The sequence below is a fragment of the Alexandromys fortis genome, unplaced genomic scaffold (assembly GCF_014885135.2).
Source record: "Alexandromys fortis isolate MF-2015 unplaced genomic scaffold, M_Fortis_MF-2015_v1.1 scaffold_38, whole genome shotgun sequence".
Taxonomy (NCBI): domain Eukaryota; kingdom Metazoa; phylum Chordata; class Mammalia; order Rodentia; family Cricetidae; genus Alexandromys; species Alexandromys fortis.
Genome location: NW_026067916.1, coordinates 10834648 through 10849766, shown reverse-complemented (window position 1 = coordinate 10849766; position 15119 = coordinate 10834648). Strand labels below are relative to the sequence as shown.

Here is a 15119-nt window from a genome sequence, read left to right as displayed (position 1 = left end):
ACTCTGTGGAGTGTCATAATGTATTTGTCTATGTTTCCAGCTCACAACAATGATCAGCTGGAATTAAAAATAATCATTCTAATTCATAATGTAGAATGGTGGTTCCCAAAATGTGTATTGGTTTAGCAGATTTTAGTTCACTAAAGACCTTTTAGGAAACATAATTTCCAAGTCAACTCTGATGTACCGAATCAAAGAGTCTAGTATAAAGGTCCTGCAATGACTGACTTAGTAGGTTTTCTGATGGTTCTGTTGATGCCATGGTTTGAGGTCCACTGGAACAGACCAACCTTTCTGAAGTATGTCTTTGTGCAAACATATTCTTCCATATACCTCCCTCCCGCCTTTTTTTCCATTTTGTAACTCCTATTTCTTCAGTTTAACTTACCAAGGAAACATGACATTACTACAACACTTTAGGACACCCAAATGGCTTTCTTGGATGACTCAGAGGCACAAGCAGCTCTGCCATGTTGGACTGGGTGGGGCAAGCCCGCAGTTTTTGACCTAGGAATGTCACAGCATAGATTCTTAAGCACTTAGTGATTTAAAAGCGCAAAGCAAAAATGTTTCTGGATAGTAAAAAAGTTACAGGCAATGGAATAGGAAAGATTAAGAAATAAAAGACCTCTAAATGGGTCATAGTGTTAGATAGACATATGTAGGCTGGGAGAAAGAAAGCATAGTCAGGCAGACGCCATAGCTCTCCTCTCCAAGACGGACACTTGTTAGACTCATGCCAGTGAGCCACAGTCAAGTGGCGATACAGATTATTAGAAATGGGTTAAACTAATATGTGAGAGTTAGCAAATAAGAGGCTAGAAATAATGGGCTAGGCAGTGTTTAAATGAATACAGTTTTCATGTAATTATTTTGGGTAAAGCTAGCCAGCAGCTGGGTGACAGGAAGTGGCCCACCGCTCCTTTTACAGCACCTTCTACATAGTGGACAAAAGGACGTTAAGTCATTTTCAAAGGTCAAATGATCACTATATGAAAGAACTGTGACTTGAATTGTTACTGAGATGCACTGGTTTTCACTCCAATGGGCAAACAAACTGAAGAGGAAAAAAAAAATAATACCTGGTGGTTATTTGCAAAATTCATGCCTGTATCAGCGGAAAAAATTGGGCCTGGACTGAAAAATAGTAGTATTTTCTAAATAGAAATTAATGAGTGATTTACTTCCATGCAATAGCTCTTCATTTTAACACAGATGCCAAAATTCATAAATATGATTGATAGTAATAAAATTCCTAAGAAATCCATTTCATTCAAAAGTCATTATACAAATGGATATGAATTTTCACATCTACACAAAAGCAGTTTTAAACTGAAGATAAAAACTGATTTATGAAAGGTAAGAGCCAAATCAACAGGGAAAGCAGTGGAAAAACAAACGAAATACAAGCAAATTCAATGGCACGTTTTAGAAAGTGTTCTTAACTGAGATGTCCAGAAGGAAAGGATATTAAATGAAAGAAAACGTCCCAGTAAAGGACACAGCTTTGGTTTTTCCTTTCTCCCATTGTTTAAATCATGATACCTTTCACTACCTGCAACATTACCCAACAATTCTTAACCCTGGTCACAAAATCTCCAAAACTCGAAAAGAGAAAACAGGAAACGTCATTTGCTTTGGAGATTCCCATCCATTCTTTGTTAGTTTTTGTATTTCATAAACTGCCCTTTCATGCAGTAATGATGGAGGACTCGAAACAGGACACATAGCTACCAGAATCACTTTATAATATATCAGTGCAAAGCTTCAACTGCAGAAGTGCCTTCATTTAGTGCACAGGAGAACACTGCTATGCATGAACCCAAACCTGATTCTCTTGTGGCCTGATATCCACAATGTTTTTCAGGTTCTATGTTCATCATTATATTAATATGGACTCAGGAAATTCCCTCCCAATGAGAAAGTCAGGTACGCTGGTGTGCTAAAGTCAGTGTAAAATGCCTTTGAATACCACTTGTTCAGCTCTGGGGAGTTTCGAGAGGTAGGAAATAATAGAGCCATTGTTAAAAATTCAATCAGATACTGTAATGATCCAACCGGAATTAAAAACGAAAAGCAGAAGAGAGTGAAGCTCAGTATTCCCGCATATAGAACTGGATATGACTACCACATATACCCATGGATATTTATTCACAGTCTCCCTCTTCCTTTGGATACTTAGTCATCTCCTGGTGCCATCATCACCCATTCCTGTCACATGACACTCTTCAGCCATTTGTTCAAAAGTTTTCTACACAAACACTGCAAGAGAGGATGAATTCTATTGCTCTTTTGCCCTCGTTGGAAACCTCACATCAGAAGAGGGATGGGTACAGAATAGGACACCAGGAGAACACAGGCTACTTAGTCAACTATGCAGAGCTCACAGGGCCTCGCAGAGACTGAAGCTAAAATGACGGGGCCTGTATGGGTTTGCACTAGGTCCTCCACATAGGTGTTACAGTTGTTAGCTTGGTGTTTTTGTGGAACTCCTGACAATAGGAGGGGAGAGGGGGCTCTGACTCTTTGCCTGCTCTTGGGACCCCTTTCTTCCTATTTGGTTGCTTCACCCACCCCTAATATGAGAGTCTGTTCCAATCTTATTATATCTTGTTATGTCATGTTAAGTTGATATTCCTGGGAAGCCTGCTCTTTTCTGAAGGGAAACAGAGGGGTGGATCTGGGAAGATGGTGTGTGTGGGGACTGGGAGGAGAAAATGGAGGGGAAGCAGAAGACAGGATGTATTGAAAGCAAAGCAAAAGGATAATTTATAGAAATATGATTATCACCCAAAATTAAATTTCACTATATGTAAAGTATTTTAAGTTAACATTTAATTAGTCTAGCATTTTATGTTTAAATAAATCAGAACAAGTAATTATTCTTAGTAAAACTGAAGTATTTCTTGTTTGTTGAAATAAATATGAAGTGTGGATTAATAGAGTCCCAATCCCCTAAGACTCAGAAAATTCTTTTGGTTCATTGATTAAAACAGCAAGACCAATTAGTTTTACAACAGATGGCAAAACTAAAGCCAAGCAGCTATCTTGCTACTTCTGGCATCTGTCACAAGATGAATTAGGCAAAATCTGCACAGATCAGCTGCGATTCAGCAGCAACACAGGAAGCACACCTTAACCCTGGGCTGCGAGCGTCTTCATTTTCATAGAATCCGAAGAAAGCCATCTGACAGTATCCATGGGAGCAAACGGCGGAATCAAACCAACTGAATTCTGCTCTTAGGCATCTCCACCACAATGTCATCCTGTATGTTCGGTGTGATTTAAAACAATCAAGCTGGAGTAACACACCTTAATTTGCTAATTTTCTTTGTAATACCTTTCCATTACTAAATCAAACAATACTATAGAGTGCTCAATATTATACAGTCAGTATCATGGATATGTGTGTCTGATACAATACGTTAAAAAGAAAAGGAAATGGGCACCTTTTCATCCACAATACAGAATGTATCTGATGGGTGTAAAAATAGACACCCCAGTATTGTAACAATATGTTACTACATACACCCTGGTGATTACGTGCAGGGATAAAGAAAGCTCTCTTCCCTGGACGTCACCAGTTAGGGATGCTCTCAGGAACACGTTGTTGTGTTTGTATCCAGGGACCTCAGAGACGGCTTCCATCACTGGGACATCTCGTTTTTCTTGGTGTGTCATGTGGTCACAGTCAGATTCAAATGAAATATGATGTTATGGAGGGAAGGAGATTCACATTCACCATGCAGGAAATTAAGCCATCATTTCTTGTCAGACAGAAAGTAAGTTGTTTTAAGGATAAAAGCTTCTTTTAACATTTACTCAAATTTTATTCTTTCAGGAAATAGGCCATTCTTTGACAGAAAAATATGTTACTGCCAGAGGATATGGATTCCTCTGTTATATTTCACTAGTTTTCTATTTTCTCAGCACATAAGGAGCAGATGGGAATAAAGCTGATCCAATGAAATAGTTTCTTTTACATTCTAGCAATAAGGAAAACTAAAATTCAGTGAACTAGTCTAACCGAATTTACCACACATATAAGGAGGCATTTTGGAAACTTTATAAGAAGTGTAAAAAGGAGAAAAATTATATGAATTATTAAAATAATATTTACCTTTTCATTTCCTTTTGGACAGCTATATAGTTGTTATTTGTATTATTCTCTAAATACTCATATTCTCTGAATATGAATGCAAAAATCCATACTACTTGTTCCAAAATGATGTTTAGCTTTCCTCGAGTCACACTCTGAATACATAATGCTAGAGCTAGGCCAATAATACCATTTGTAGAGAGAAGACTAGTTCTCTGAGCTTGTAGGATGGTAAATAGTCATCTACAGAGCCTCTCACGATCCCATTCTAGCCATGTCATTATAGCCATCAGATTATAAAACATGCAAAATTATTTTCTTTCAGAACAAACCAATTTAATTGCTACTGATTAATATTTTGTTAGCATAAATTAATTACACGAGGCAATATTGATCGAAATACATTTGTTTCTAGTCAGCTCTTAGACCACCCTAGATCACATCTGAAGGGGCTCCCAGCAGCTACAAATGGCAGACATTCAAAGGAATAGAGCATTTTTCACCTCCCAGCATCATTCAGCTCATGCTACCAAGGACTATCTAAAAACTACAGGAAAGCTTACATATAGAAACCAGTACATTTAATTAGTCATTTGCCTGTGTGAAATGGGCTAGCTTCCTTTTTGTATAGAAGTATATGTCCTATTATTAGAAATATAATAAGTAAATATATCAGTGGTACAATACCGCAGTTGATTTCCTGATGGGAATACTTCCAGGCAACCAATGAAACAAACACGATAATTTATGAAGAGCTAAGCAGTCAGAGAAAGAGCAGAGGAGTTACTGAGATAATAATATGTGGTACAGTGACTTATCTTAGGGACAGAACCCTGGCAAAGACTGTTTCTCAACACACAGCTTTCTGGGCTTACTCCTCCATGGCTGAAGCCTACACATTCCCAAGGTTGCTCCATCTGGAAGGACAGGAAATGAGAGAAGACAGCAGTCTTGTTGGGCTGCTGTTAGTGTATCTCTCTCAAATTTTACAAAATCCTATAAGCATATGTTCATGTTTCTAGGCTCCTTTCTCAGGTTCCCTGGAAAATGTGTGTCTTAAGCTCCACCACTTTCATGGACCAAATGCCACAACTGATAAAATACAATGGCAGCATCCATAGTCACCATTCAAACAACAGAAAAAGAGCAAACAAAGTCACAGCATTCTTTCATTCTCTTAGTTTCGGGTATCACATGCCATAATTCTTAACATGCTTTTAACAGAAATTTTTATAAAAAAAACTTATTGTCACACACCCATTTGCATATTAATAACAAAGTTAGATTCTGTGTAAGTATGTGTGTGTGCACGCACGTGGGTGTACACATGTGTGTGTGAGTGTGTATATGTGAACTGTGTGAGTGTGTGTGTCAGAGAGAGGGGAGACAGGGACAGAGACACAGAGAGATAGAGATAAGACAGAGAGAGGAGAGAGACAAAGACACAGAGACAGAAACAGAAACACAGACAAGACAAAGAGAAACAGATACAGAAAGAGAAACAGGGAGAAAGACAGATACACAGAGAAAAACCAAAAGAGACAAACAAGAGATAATCATTGTAGAATATCATTTTAAGGTGTGCTACATAATCAAGCATTTCCTTAATGATGCAAAGTTGTGTTGCTTTCCTTTATGATGCTTTTGTTTACCTCTGTGAAGCTGGGTTACTGTGCCTGTCCCAAACACCTGACAGGTCTAATAAAGAGCTGAACGACCAATAATGAGGCAGTAGAAAGGATAGGTGGGTTGGCTGGCAGGTAGATTAAAAATAAGAAAAAAATCTGGAAAGAGAGGAAGGAGGAGCAAGAGAACAAGGAGTGAGAAAAGAAGGGACCAGCCACCCAGCCACACAGTCAGCCATGGATCAAGAAGATTACAGAGGTAAGAAAACAAAAAAAGCCTAGAGTCAAAAGGTAGATGGGATAACAACAAGGCAAGCTAAAGTTGGGGCATGCATAAATAATAGTAAGCTTCCATGTGCGATTTATTTGGAGCTGGGTGGCGGGCCCCCCAAAGACCAAAGAGTAAAATCAACCAAGAACAGATAATGGACTAATATTGGCCGCAAGATTATAGAACAAAGTTAATAGAACGGGATAAACAGAGAAGAGAGAAGCTAGTTCAGCGCTTTGAAAGACAAAAGATAAATCATTAGTTAAGTGAAGATCTATACCCATCTTTTATTCTATCCAGTACCCCACAGGTCAGTCTACCAGCTCATGTCTCACACTCAATAAGCTGCAAGGCATTTAATGTGGGACGGGGCAGTGGGGCAGAGGGTATAAAAGAATCTGGCAAATGAAATGACCGCTGGATTAACATGGATTAATTACCAAATTTCAAATATATCCAGCAACAGAAAATCTTTAAAAATTTACAAATTTTGAAGCCCCCTCAGAACTGGGATATTTTTCTTGTCCTATGTGAATTATTGGTTTCATTTGAATAACATCTCCTGAACGAACTTCATTTAGGATATACAAGAGGAGGAAGAGATGAGTTTAAAAAGCAGTAAGCTTCTCCGGGTGGCCCTGGCAAGTCATTGGCCAGTGATACCGTCATTACCTGACTTAGCACACAGGATGGCTAAGTTTATGACTATTTTTCTAGATGTACAAAACTATTAGAAGCTTTGACGAAATAAGACATTTCCGGATGAGGAAAGACGATGGAAGGAAATTTCCCATAGTGTTCAACACAGAGTTAGTATAACATCTTTTTTAAAGCTATAAAAAATCAATAATACCAGGGGATCTGAAGCATGAGAGGAAACATCTGCCTTTACTCGGAAGAAGATATAATCAAGAGTATGTCCCATATAAGATAATGTCTTTAAAAGTTGACATATTCCTTTGCAGCTTGTAATTAACACTGCATGCATATTCTGCCAAGTGATAACGTCGTTCCAAATGTTGATTGTTTACAAACATTTCTCGGGAAGTTAAAGACCATAAGGTAAAAAGAAAGCATCAAATTCTACAACACTAAGTTTTTATTTATTTATTTATTATTCTCATGTTGAAATGGCTCATGGTTTTCCTGGATCCTCTTCCTCCATTCCCCTAACATGCAGCATGCAGCATTTCTCCTCAGAGTTCTCTGCCTGTAGGGGTCATCTTTCTGCTCCACAGACATTTTTTAAAGTATTTTCTCCCCTTCATGGCTTTTTATATGCCGTATCGGACTCCCACAGTATTACCCCCAGACTTCCTGACCTGGATTTCTTTATTTTCCATGCTTAGCATTTCTAAAATTGTTTTTATTCTCCTCCAAAGCGCTTTGTCTCGCCATTCCCTTTAATGATGATATATATGTCATTCAACCCAACACCTCTCAACTCTGCACGCTGGTTTTAATGATCCCTCAATTGGTCATGTCATTTTACATATAAGGTTAAATGTGGCCAGAGTGCTCTTGAGTACCTGGCTCGAGCCTGACTGTGTTGTCTGATGGCTGCTTGGATTTGGTTAGGTCACACAGCCTCTCTGTACCTCTGTTGGGTAAGGTTAGGATGATTAACTTGATAATTTATGGTCCCTAGTTAGATCACTGCCTGACAATTAGTAAGTACTACATAATTGATTACTGCTCATCTTCATGCCTTTATCCATGCTGGTTTTTTCTACTTAAAATGCCCTTCCAGGATTTTCTCATCATTTAGACGCCAGGTTGATGATATCACAGAGCACAGGCATCTGGGGTGCTGTCATTACTGACAGATGTGCTTCGGGCGGCAACAAGTGCCCCATGAATGATACAGAATAAATCTTCAATTTAAGGGACGTGTGATTTGGTCTGCTACTTTTCCTTCTGGCAAATCTCTGAAGAAGAAAGGGAACGCACATGTGTTTGCGGAGGTGAAGGCAATGAATTTCCCCCCCAGACGCTGCCCAACCCCTCAGCAGTGAGTCTCTGGGTTGTGTGGCATTTTGAGTTTTTCACTATAAATGAAAACATCATAATGGTCAGAACAGCCAAATTCATACTTCAATCACTAAGAGAGTGCCTGGCTCAGCAGAGGAGTCATTTGTAGTGGAAAAGAACTGAAAGGAGGATGAAAAGAAAAATAGGAAAACATGAAAGATGACATAAACATTCAGGTATATACTCCTTGTGTGTGTTTGGTGACTGTAGGAGTCAGTGTGGGTATCCGACCCCTGGAACAGCAGTTACAGTCAGTTCCCATGATGTGGGTGCTGGGAACCAACCCCGGACCTCTGCAACAGCAAGTGTTCCTAACTGCTGAGCCACCTCTCCAGTTCCCACAAGACACTTCTGAACATGAAACTAAGATAGGAGTAAAGTCACATGACTAAAACATGGACATGCAGACTGCTCTTGGGAAACAGAGAATTCTGAACAGTGTACCATCTCAGTTTCGAAGGCACAGAGAATGAACACATAAATGTCTCCATCCGAAGATAACTATTTGAACTTGGGAACATGAAAAAGAAATTTTAAATGCAGAAGCCATTTTCTAAAATAGGAGAAGAGGTTTATATCACTAAACTCAAATCTAGAAGTCCTAGAAAAAGTGACAATTCAATATCATTCATTTTTTGAGGCAACTTTTAGCTTCCTTGATATTCAACCCAAAATACATATTATAATATTAGAAAAATAATCAAAACATACCTTGAAGAAAATAGGTACTATTGAATATTATTCAGATACTGTAGGCGGAGACTGCTCATTCATTCCCTGGCCATCTATAGCCAAATAATAAAACAGAAACTATATGAATTACAACACTGCTTGGCCAATAGCTTATGCATATTTCTAGCTAACTCTTACACCTTAAATTAACCCATTTCTACTAATTTGTGAATCACCATGCGGCTGTGGCCTACAGGTATATGTTCTGGGATGTCTGTCTCCTTCACCAGCCACATGGCATCTCCCTGACTCTGCATACTCTCTCTATTTCTCTTCCAACGTGGCTAAATCCTGCCCTGCTATAGACCGAAGTAACGTCTTTATTAACCAAATGTAATAAAACATATTGATAGCACACAGAGGAGAATCCCACATCAAAATATTGACTAATTTTTAAAAAGTAAGGTTGAAATTCTCTATCTAGGGGACAAGGAGTGCGTTTGCATTATTTCGGAAGCCTGGATTTCTGAACTCTATCTAGGGTGTGAAGAAGGGTGTCAGAATGCAATGATGCAGGTTGAAAAAGGTTTCCATGGCGATAGCACAAACTGCACATCTCAATCTCTTGGCTATGGTCCTTGGTGTGGGTAGCATTCTCTGTCATGATAGAATGGCTCTGTCTGGGGAAGAGTGAAATGGTTTGCCCTCCCCTTCATTTTCACACAGCTATCTCTTTGTCCTATTTATATCATGAGGGCAATCTTTGTAATAAACATTTAGTATCAGTTTGGGCGTTGTGATAAATATTGGGTATCATTTTTCTGTCATCATGATCTTTATCTTCACTGTCATTATTCTTAATGACTTAGATACTGATGCTGACTTATTTTTATCAACTGATAGTGACTTAGTCATGTCTATGCTTAAGTGTTTATCATCCCCCAGGGAAGAGAAATCTGCCTACCGACATGACTTACGTATTTTTTCTCTAGCTTTGAAACACCGTAGCTTTACTGTCTCATTATGCATCTAGTGATGAAAATTTGTTTTTTAATACATTTGTTAAACTTTATTCTTGTTTTATGTAATTTTAAAATAGGCCAAATTATAGCTAAACCAATACTTATTATATTTTTGCTTCAAAATCAGATCATCTACTAAAACTTATGAAGTTGTTAATACATCTCTAGGCTCAGGTGCTAAATGAGAGCTTCATATGCACGCTAAAATATGTATTGCATATTATACAGAAATACCTATAAATGATTATTCACAAATTTTATATATGTAATGTACAACACACATATTAATATTTTAAAACATATATATGTAAAAGTAATTACTGTCATTAATATTTTAAGCATATATAAACATTCATACTTATATGTTTATATATAATACGTTTTATATGTGTAGGTATATATATTTATGCTTTAAAATATTGATCAATCATTTTGCTTTTCCTCTGACCTTAGCAGGACTGAGTATTATCATAAAAGCTAAAGATTAGTTGAGCTTTGATTGTGCCTAGGAATTGAGACAATGAGTGTATGTGCTTAAAAAGATACCCACAATTGTTGCTGACGTTTAGTCTGAGAACAGAGGTGGCGGAGATCAGAGGGGAATTGTTGAAAGCCCAGAAAACTAATAAAGACTAAAAAGTATGTGCAGAGACAGGACAGAAGCGATGACCCATTTGCAAATAATTTGAATCTCTTTGTTTCACAGAGTTAGCTTAAGGAAAAGGATCTCTGTTATAATTTGAGAATGATCCCTAAAAGTTAGTGCTTTAAATTTGACCTTCAAATACATATATTAGTTAATTTTGAAAGTCTGGAAGATAGTATTTGGGAAGGAACCCGAGTTTGATAAAGTTAGAAGAGCTGAAATAAGGGCCCTGAGCTTGCAAGGGCCACCATTTCACTATGCTATACTGCAACACGAGCCCTTACCAAATGTGTCTCCTTGATAAGATTTTCCAATTCACAGTGCAAGGAACAAATTTCTATTTTAACAGCAACCTAAAATTAATTGAAGTTAACAATTTTTTAAATTTAGTTCTCTTAAGTCAAATGAGGAATTTTTCTTTTGTTGGGTTTTGCATAGGAAAGGGGAATGAAATTTTGATTGATATTAGTATATTTTTGTGAAAATTTGATAAAATTATTAGTCTTGCAGTTATATGCTTAATTTTTTCACAGTTCAAATTACTGAGTTTCACATCTTTTCCTAGCCTGGATTAAAATCTTTATAGATTATCATCTGGGACATTTTAAATATATTAAATCAATTTTGCCAAGCTTACTATAATGAAGGACCACGAAGTTACAAACTTTAGGATCTTTTTAAAAAAATATTCAAACATCCTATATGAGAATGAGTTCTACAATGACAAAGATACAGTTTAATTCTGCTGCTAATTCCTTGTGCTCTCAGAAAGTCAGAGAGTCTAAGGATATATATCTGTAACTTATTTTCTACTGGTCTTAGAATTATCTCTTTACACTCAGCAATGATGCTTCTAGCGTTTTTTCCCAATCACATTGCAGACAGGTGAATGTTCTTCGTGAAGACAAGATGTTTCAGAGGTTGTGAACAGATCCTTTAGAACTTCAGGATAAAAAGGATGCAAACTAAGACCAAGCTAAGATATACTTAATCATCTGAAATACTGGATACCTCTCTCTCCTCTCTTGCATCTCTCTCCATCCCTTCCTCTCTCTCGCCCTCTTCTTTTTTTCCTTCCTTCTTATTCTCCCTCTCTCTTTTTTTTTTCCTGAGGGATGCATAGAGACCATCAGAGAAGAGAATATCAAGCTATACATAATAGGGAAACTAAGAGATTTCTAATAATAGAAATAGAGGAGAGAAAGGCAAATATAACAGCATTTGTAGACACAAAATTAGAAAGAGCTATGATACACATTAAAATATGGCTTTGGTGGAGAAGAAGACAAGGAAGTTGAAATACATGATACAGTTAGAGTCCTGTGAGCCAAGACAAAATACCACAATTACTATAAATGAACAGAGGGGGAGCCATCCCATTAATTAAGAAGAAAATTATTTCCACTCAATTTGTTTTATGAAACACACCTTACTTAAACTATGAAGGAGGAAACATATCAGGATTTTTGGCAGTCTGTGGAATTATCTCAGTTGCTACAAATAGCAGTATTTATTAAAAATTTCTATCGTGAATGTTGGGTACCTTGTTGATTATGCAGAATGTTTTATTATTTAACCAAAAGTCAGGTTTTAATCTTCTGCTATTGGTATAAAATGATTATGATGATACTTTAAAGTAAACATAATGGTATATGTATATATAATGAGAAATTAAATATAACTAATACTCAGATTAAGAAATGTCATTTAAAAATAACTTGTCTCCAGAAACCAAATCAATGGAGCAAGAAAATAAATAAATACCCAGGCAACAATTCTCAAATTCTAACAAAATTCATCAGTGAATGTTGTATGAAAATCAGCAACTAATCAAATACATCTGCGGTAGTTTGAATGTAATTGGCCCCCATAAACTCACAGAGAGTGGCACTATCAAGAGGTGTGGCATTGTTGGAGGAAGTGTGTCACTATGGAGGCCGGGTTTGTATCTTCTATCCTCATGGTTTCATTTCACATCAATAGAAACACTAAGACAACTTCTACAACTAATAGATATACTAATATCCATTGAAAACATATTGTAGGTACAATATTTTGCTAGAAGGCAATCACTATAGGACTACATAGAGAGAGAAAATAGAAAGAAACTAGGTACAGACACAGAATCCTTTGCATGTTGGCCCATTTAATCTTGAGTTTAGGGATTCAGAATTATAGTCAACCCATCATTTGCAGCAGGGTGATCCTGTCCTAGGGTTTCCTTACCTAAGAAGCTGGTGAGAATCTGTGTGAGCCAACACCCAAGAGCAGCTTTTTCATCAGTCATAGACAGGAAGTGGTGGTACCTCTAACTGACATTGCCAAGAATTGGTGCAAGTTGAGGTATAAACAGACTCAGCACGGGGCACTTGCGTAGCCTGGTACCGCCAGTAAAGAAACTGAATTAGGTGTGAGTGCTAGCGGCTGGTATAAAAATGACACCAAATATACGCATGGCCCTCAAGCTGAAATTGCCAACTCTAAAATCCTCTCAGAGCGTGTGTATTTCCTATATTATTTTATTCCGGATTGGGGGCATTTTACTTCTTCTTGATTTTCTTTCCAATCTTTTGAAATAACATGACAGGGAAGAGCTCATATCTTTTACTCTAGAACCTTTTTTTTTTTTTTTTCTGTTATCAGCCGAAGCAGTGATTGGGTAGTGGCAAATGAACCCATTACACTGCACGTAAAAATAAGTTACTGTTTGCAAAAAAAGCTTAGGAAGCCTTTTAGGCCTCCTAACAATTATATTTCACCATAAACATACTCATATTCATGCATGCACAGAGCATCTCTGAAAACATATTTGGATTTCACAGGAAGTTTAAAAAAATAGATGCATATGACAATTAGATCACAGCTTGACATCAATCAAGTGAAACCTCACCTGAATTCCTCATTTGGTGTCCATTATGCAAATAAAGAAAAGGAGGACATGGACTTGAGAGAGACCAAAGGAGGAAAAAAAAAAGGAGCAATCATGCCATTATAACATTAAAAATATTATGAAAAAGATGTCATAGGGGCAATACAATACAAACTGTTTCAGCTGTTTGGAAGTCAGCAGAAACTATAAAAGGTGGGACCCAGTTGGAATCACGTTATTGAGGGCGTGCTCTATCGGATGGGCCTTATTATGACCAGCTTTCTTTCTGTTTCTGCCTCCTGATTGCTTTCAGTGGAACCACTCTCTTCTCCACATACTTCTAATGGTGGTATTCAACCTTGTTGTGGCCCAGGAGCAATGGGACTAAATGAACATGCTCCAAAAACAGTGAGCCAAAATAAATATTTATTTTTTCTCAAAAAATAAATAGTCTATATCAGGTATCCTGCTGGCAGTATCAGGTCTAGAAATTAAAAGCTGTCAAGTGCAGGTGAGTTGGCCATCTTTGTCATGCTGTAACAAATACTTGAGCTAATCAGCTTATAAAGAAGAAAGGTTTATTTTAATTACAGGTTTCTAGGTTTCAGTATATGATCAGTTAAGTCCATTGCATGTGACCTGGGGTAGTGTCATAACAGCTTAACGGTAGGGAAGCTTATTGGTGTCACTGAGAGGTTAAAATACGGGATAGATAAGGTCCCGCTGTTTTCTTTATAAACATGCCTGAAACAACCTAAATTTTCCTGCTGGGTCTATTTCTGAGGCATACCATCTTTGGTTAATTGCGCAACTCTGGGGAACAAGGCTTTAGCACACAAATTTTTTGGGAATGTTTAAATGACTGGTTATAGAAGATGTCACTGTGATCAATAAGACATTTTACAGATGGCTCTTTCTGTGTGCATTACTCCACATTCGCCTACAAATCACAAGTGCAATGAATTAGATTTTTCCATAGTGTGGCTACTTTACTTATAAAGTACTGGCAAAATGAACCATATATTTTTTATGTCACTTATAGACTTTCCCCAAATCATAACAGACAGTTCTGTGAAATAATTCTGAGCTGTCTTTCATGGCCCAAGGTAATGAAAATTATATTTACATTTTCCTTAAGAAATATAAGATCAATCAAACTGACACTTAAGATTAAAAGGGTTGGAAATGGATTTACTTAATAAACATTATTCTTCATTAGGGAGGAGTTACTGTTTTGTGGACTTTATTCCCTACAAGCAGAAAAACATTATGAGACTAGTAAACAGAAGATTGGAAACATTGGGTGTTGAAACATATCATGTATGGCAAAGAAATAGTTTTCAACATTGGATATCTAAAGGAAAAACTGTATCCTTGGTCATATTTTATATCAACTAGACAATGACAAAGAGATAAACCAGTTTTTTATAAACTATAGTAGGACATCATGCCAATGAGACAATTGTATTCTTGAGTACCCTCAGAATAATAGAACATACTTAGGTCATTTATAAAATTTTATTTAATTATAAGTACTATTACTTACAAATCTTTTATTTCCCTTTTTTTTACTTGTTTGTTTTGAGACCAATTGTACCCTGTAGCTCAGGCTATCCTCCTAATTCCTCCTCCTATGTGCTGAGACAAGAGGTATAAGTTACTATATCCAGCTCCACAGTTTTGTTTATGATCACTTTATTTAGCATCTAACTAGGAATGGATAAAGTGCCCTAGAGCAATCCTTCCAAGTTATCTCCAACTCTGTGGCTCTTCATATCAGGAGGTCACTCTTTGCCCCCACTGTAATAGTTGAGAGGACACAGCTCATGTTGGAAAGGCAGAAGACGGGCTGGGGTGTGAATAACCTCTAGTGATTTAATCATG

At 37.2% G+C, this 15119-nt stretch overlaps 1 protein-coding gene across 2 annotated transcripts in view; it reads right to left on the bottom strand.

The window, feature by feature from the left end:
* Window positions 1-15119, bottom strand: part of Magi2 (membrane associated guanylate kinase, WW and PDZ domain containing 2) — a 1234898-nt gene that overhangs the window by 781096 nt on the left and 438683 nt on the right. The window lies entirely within an intron of this gene.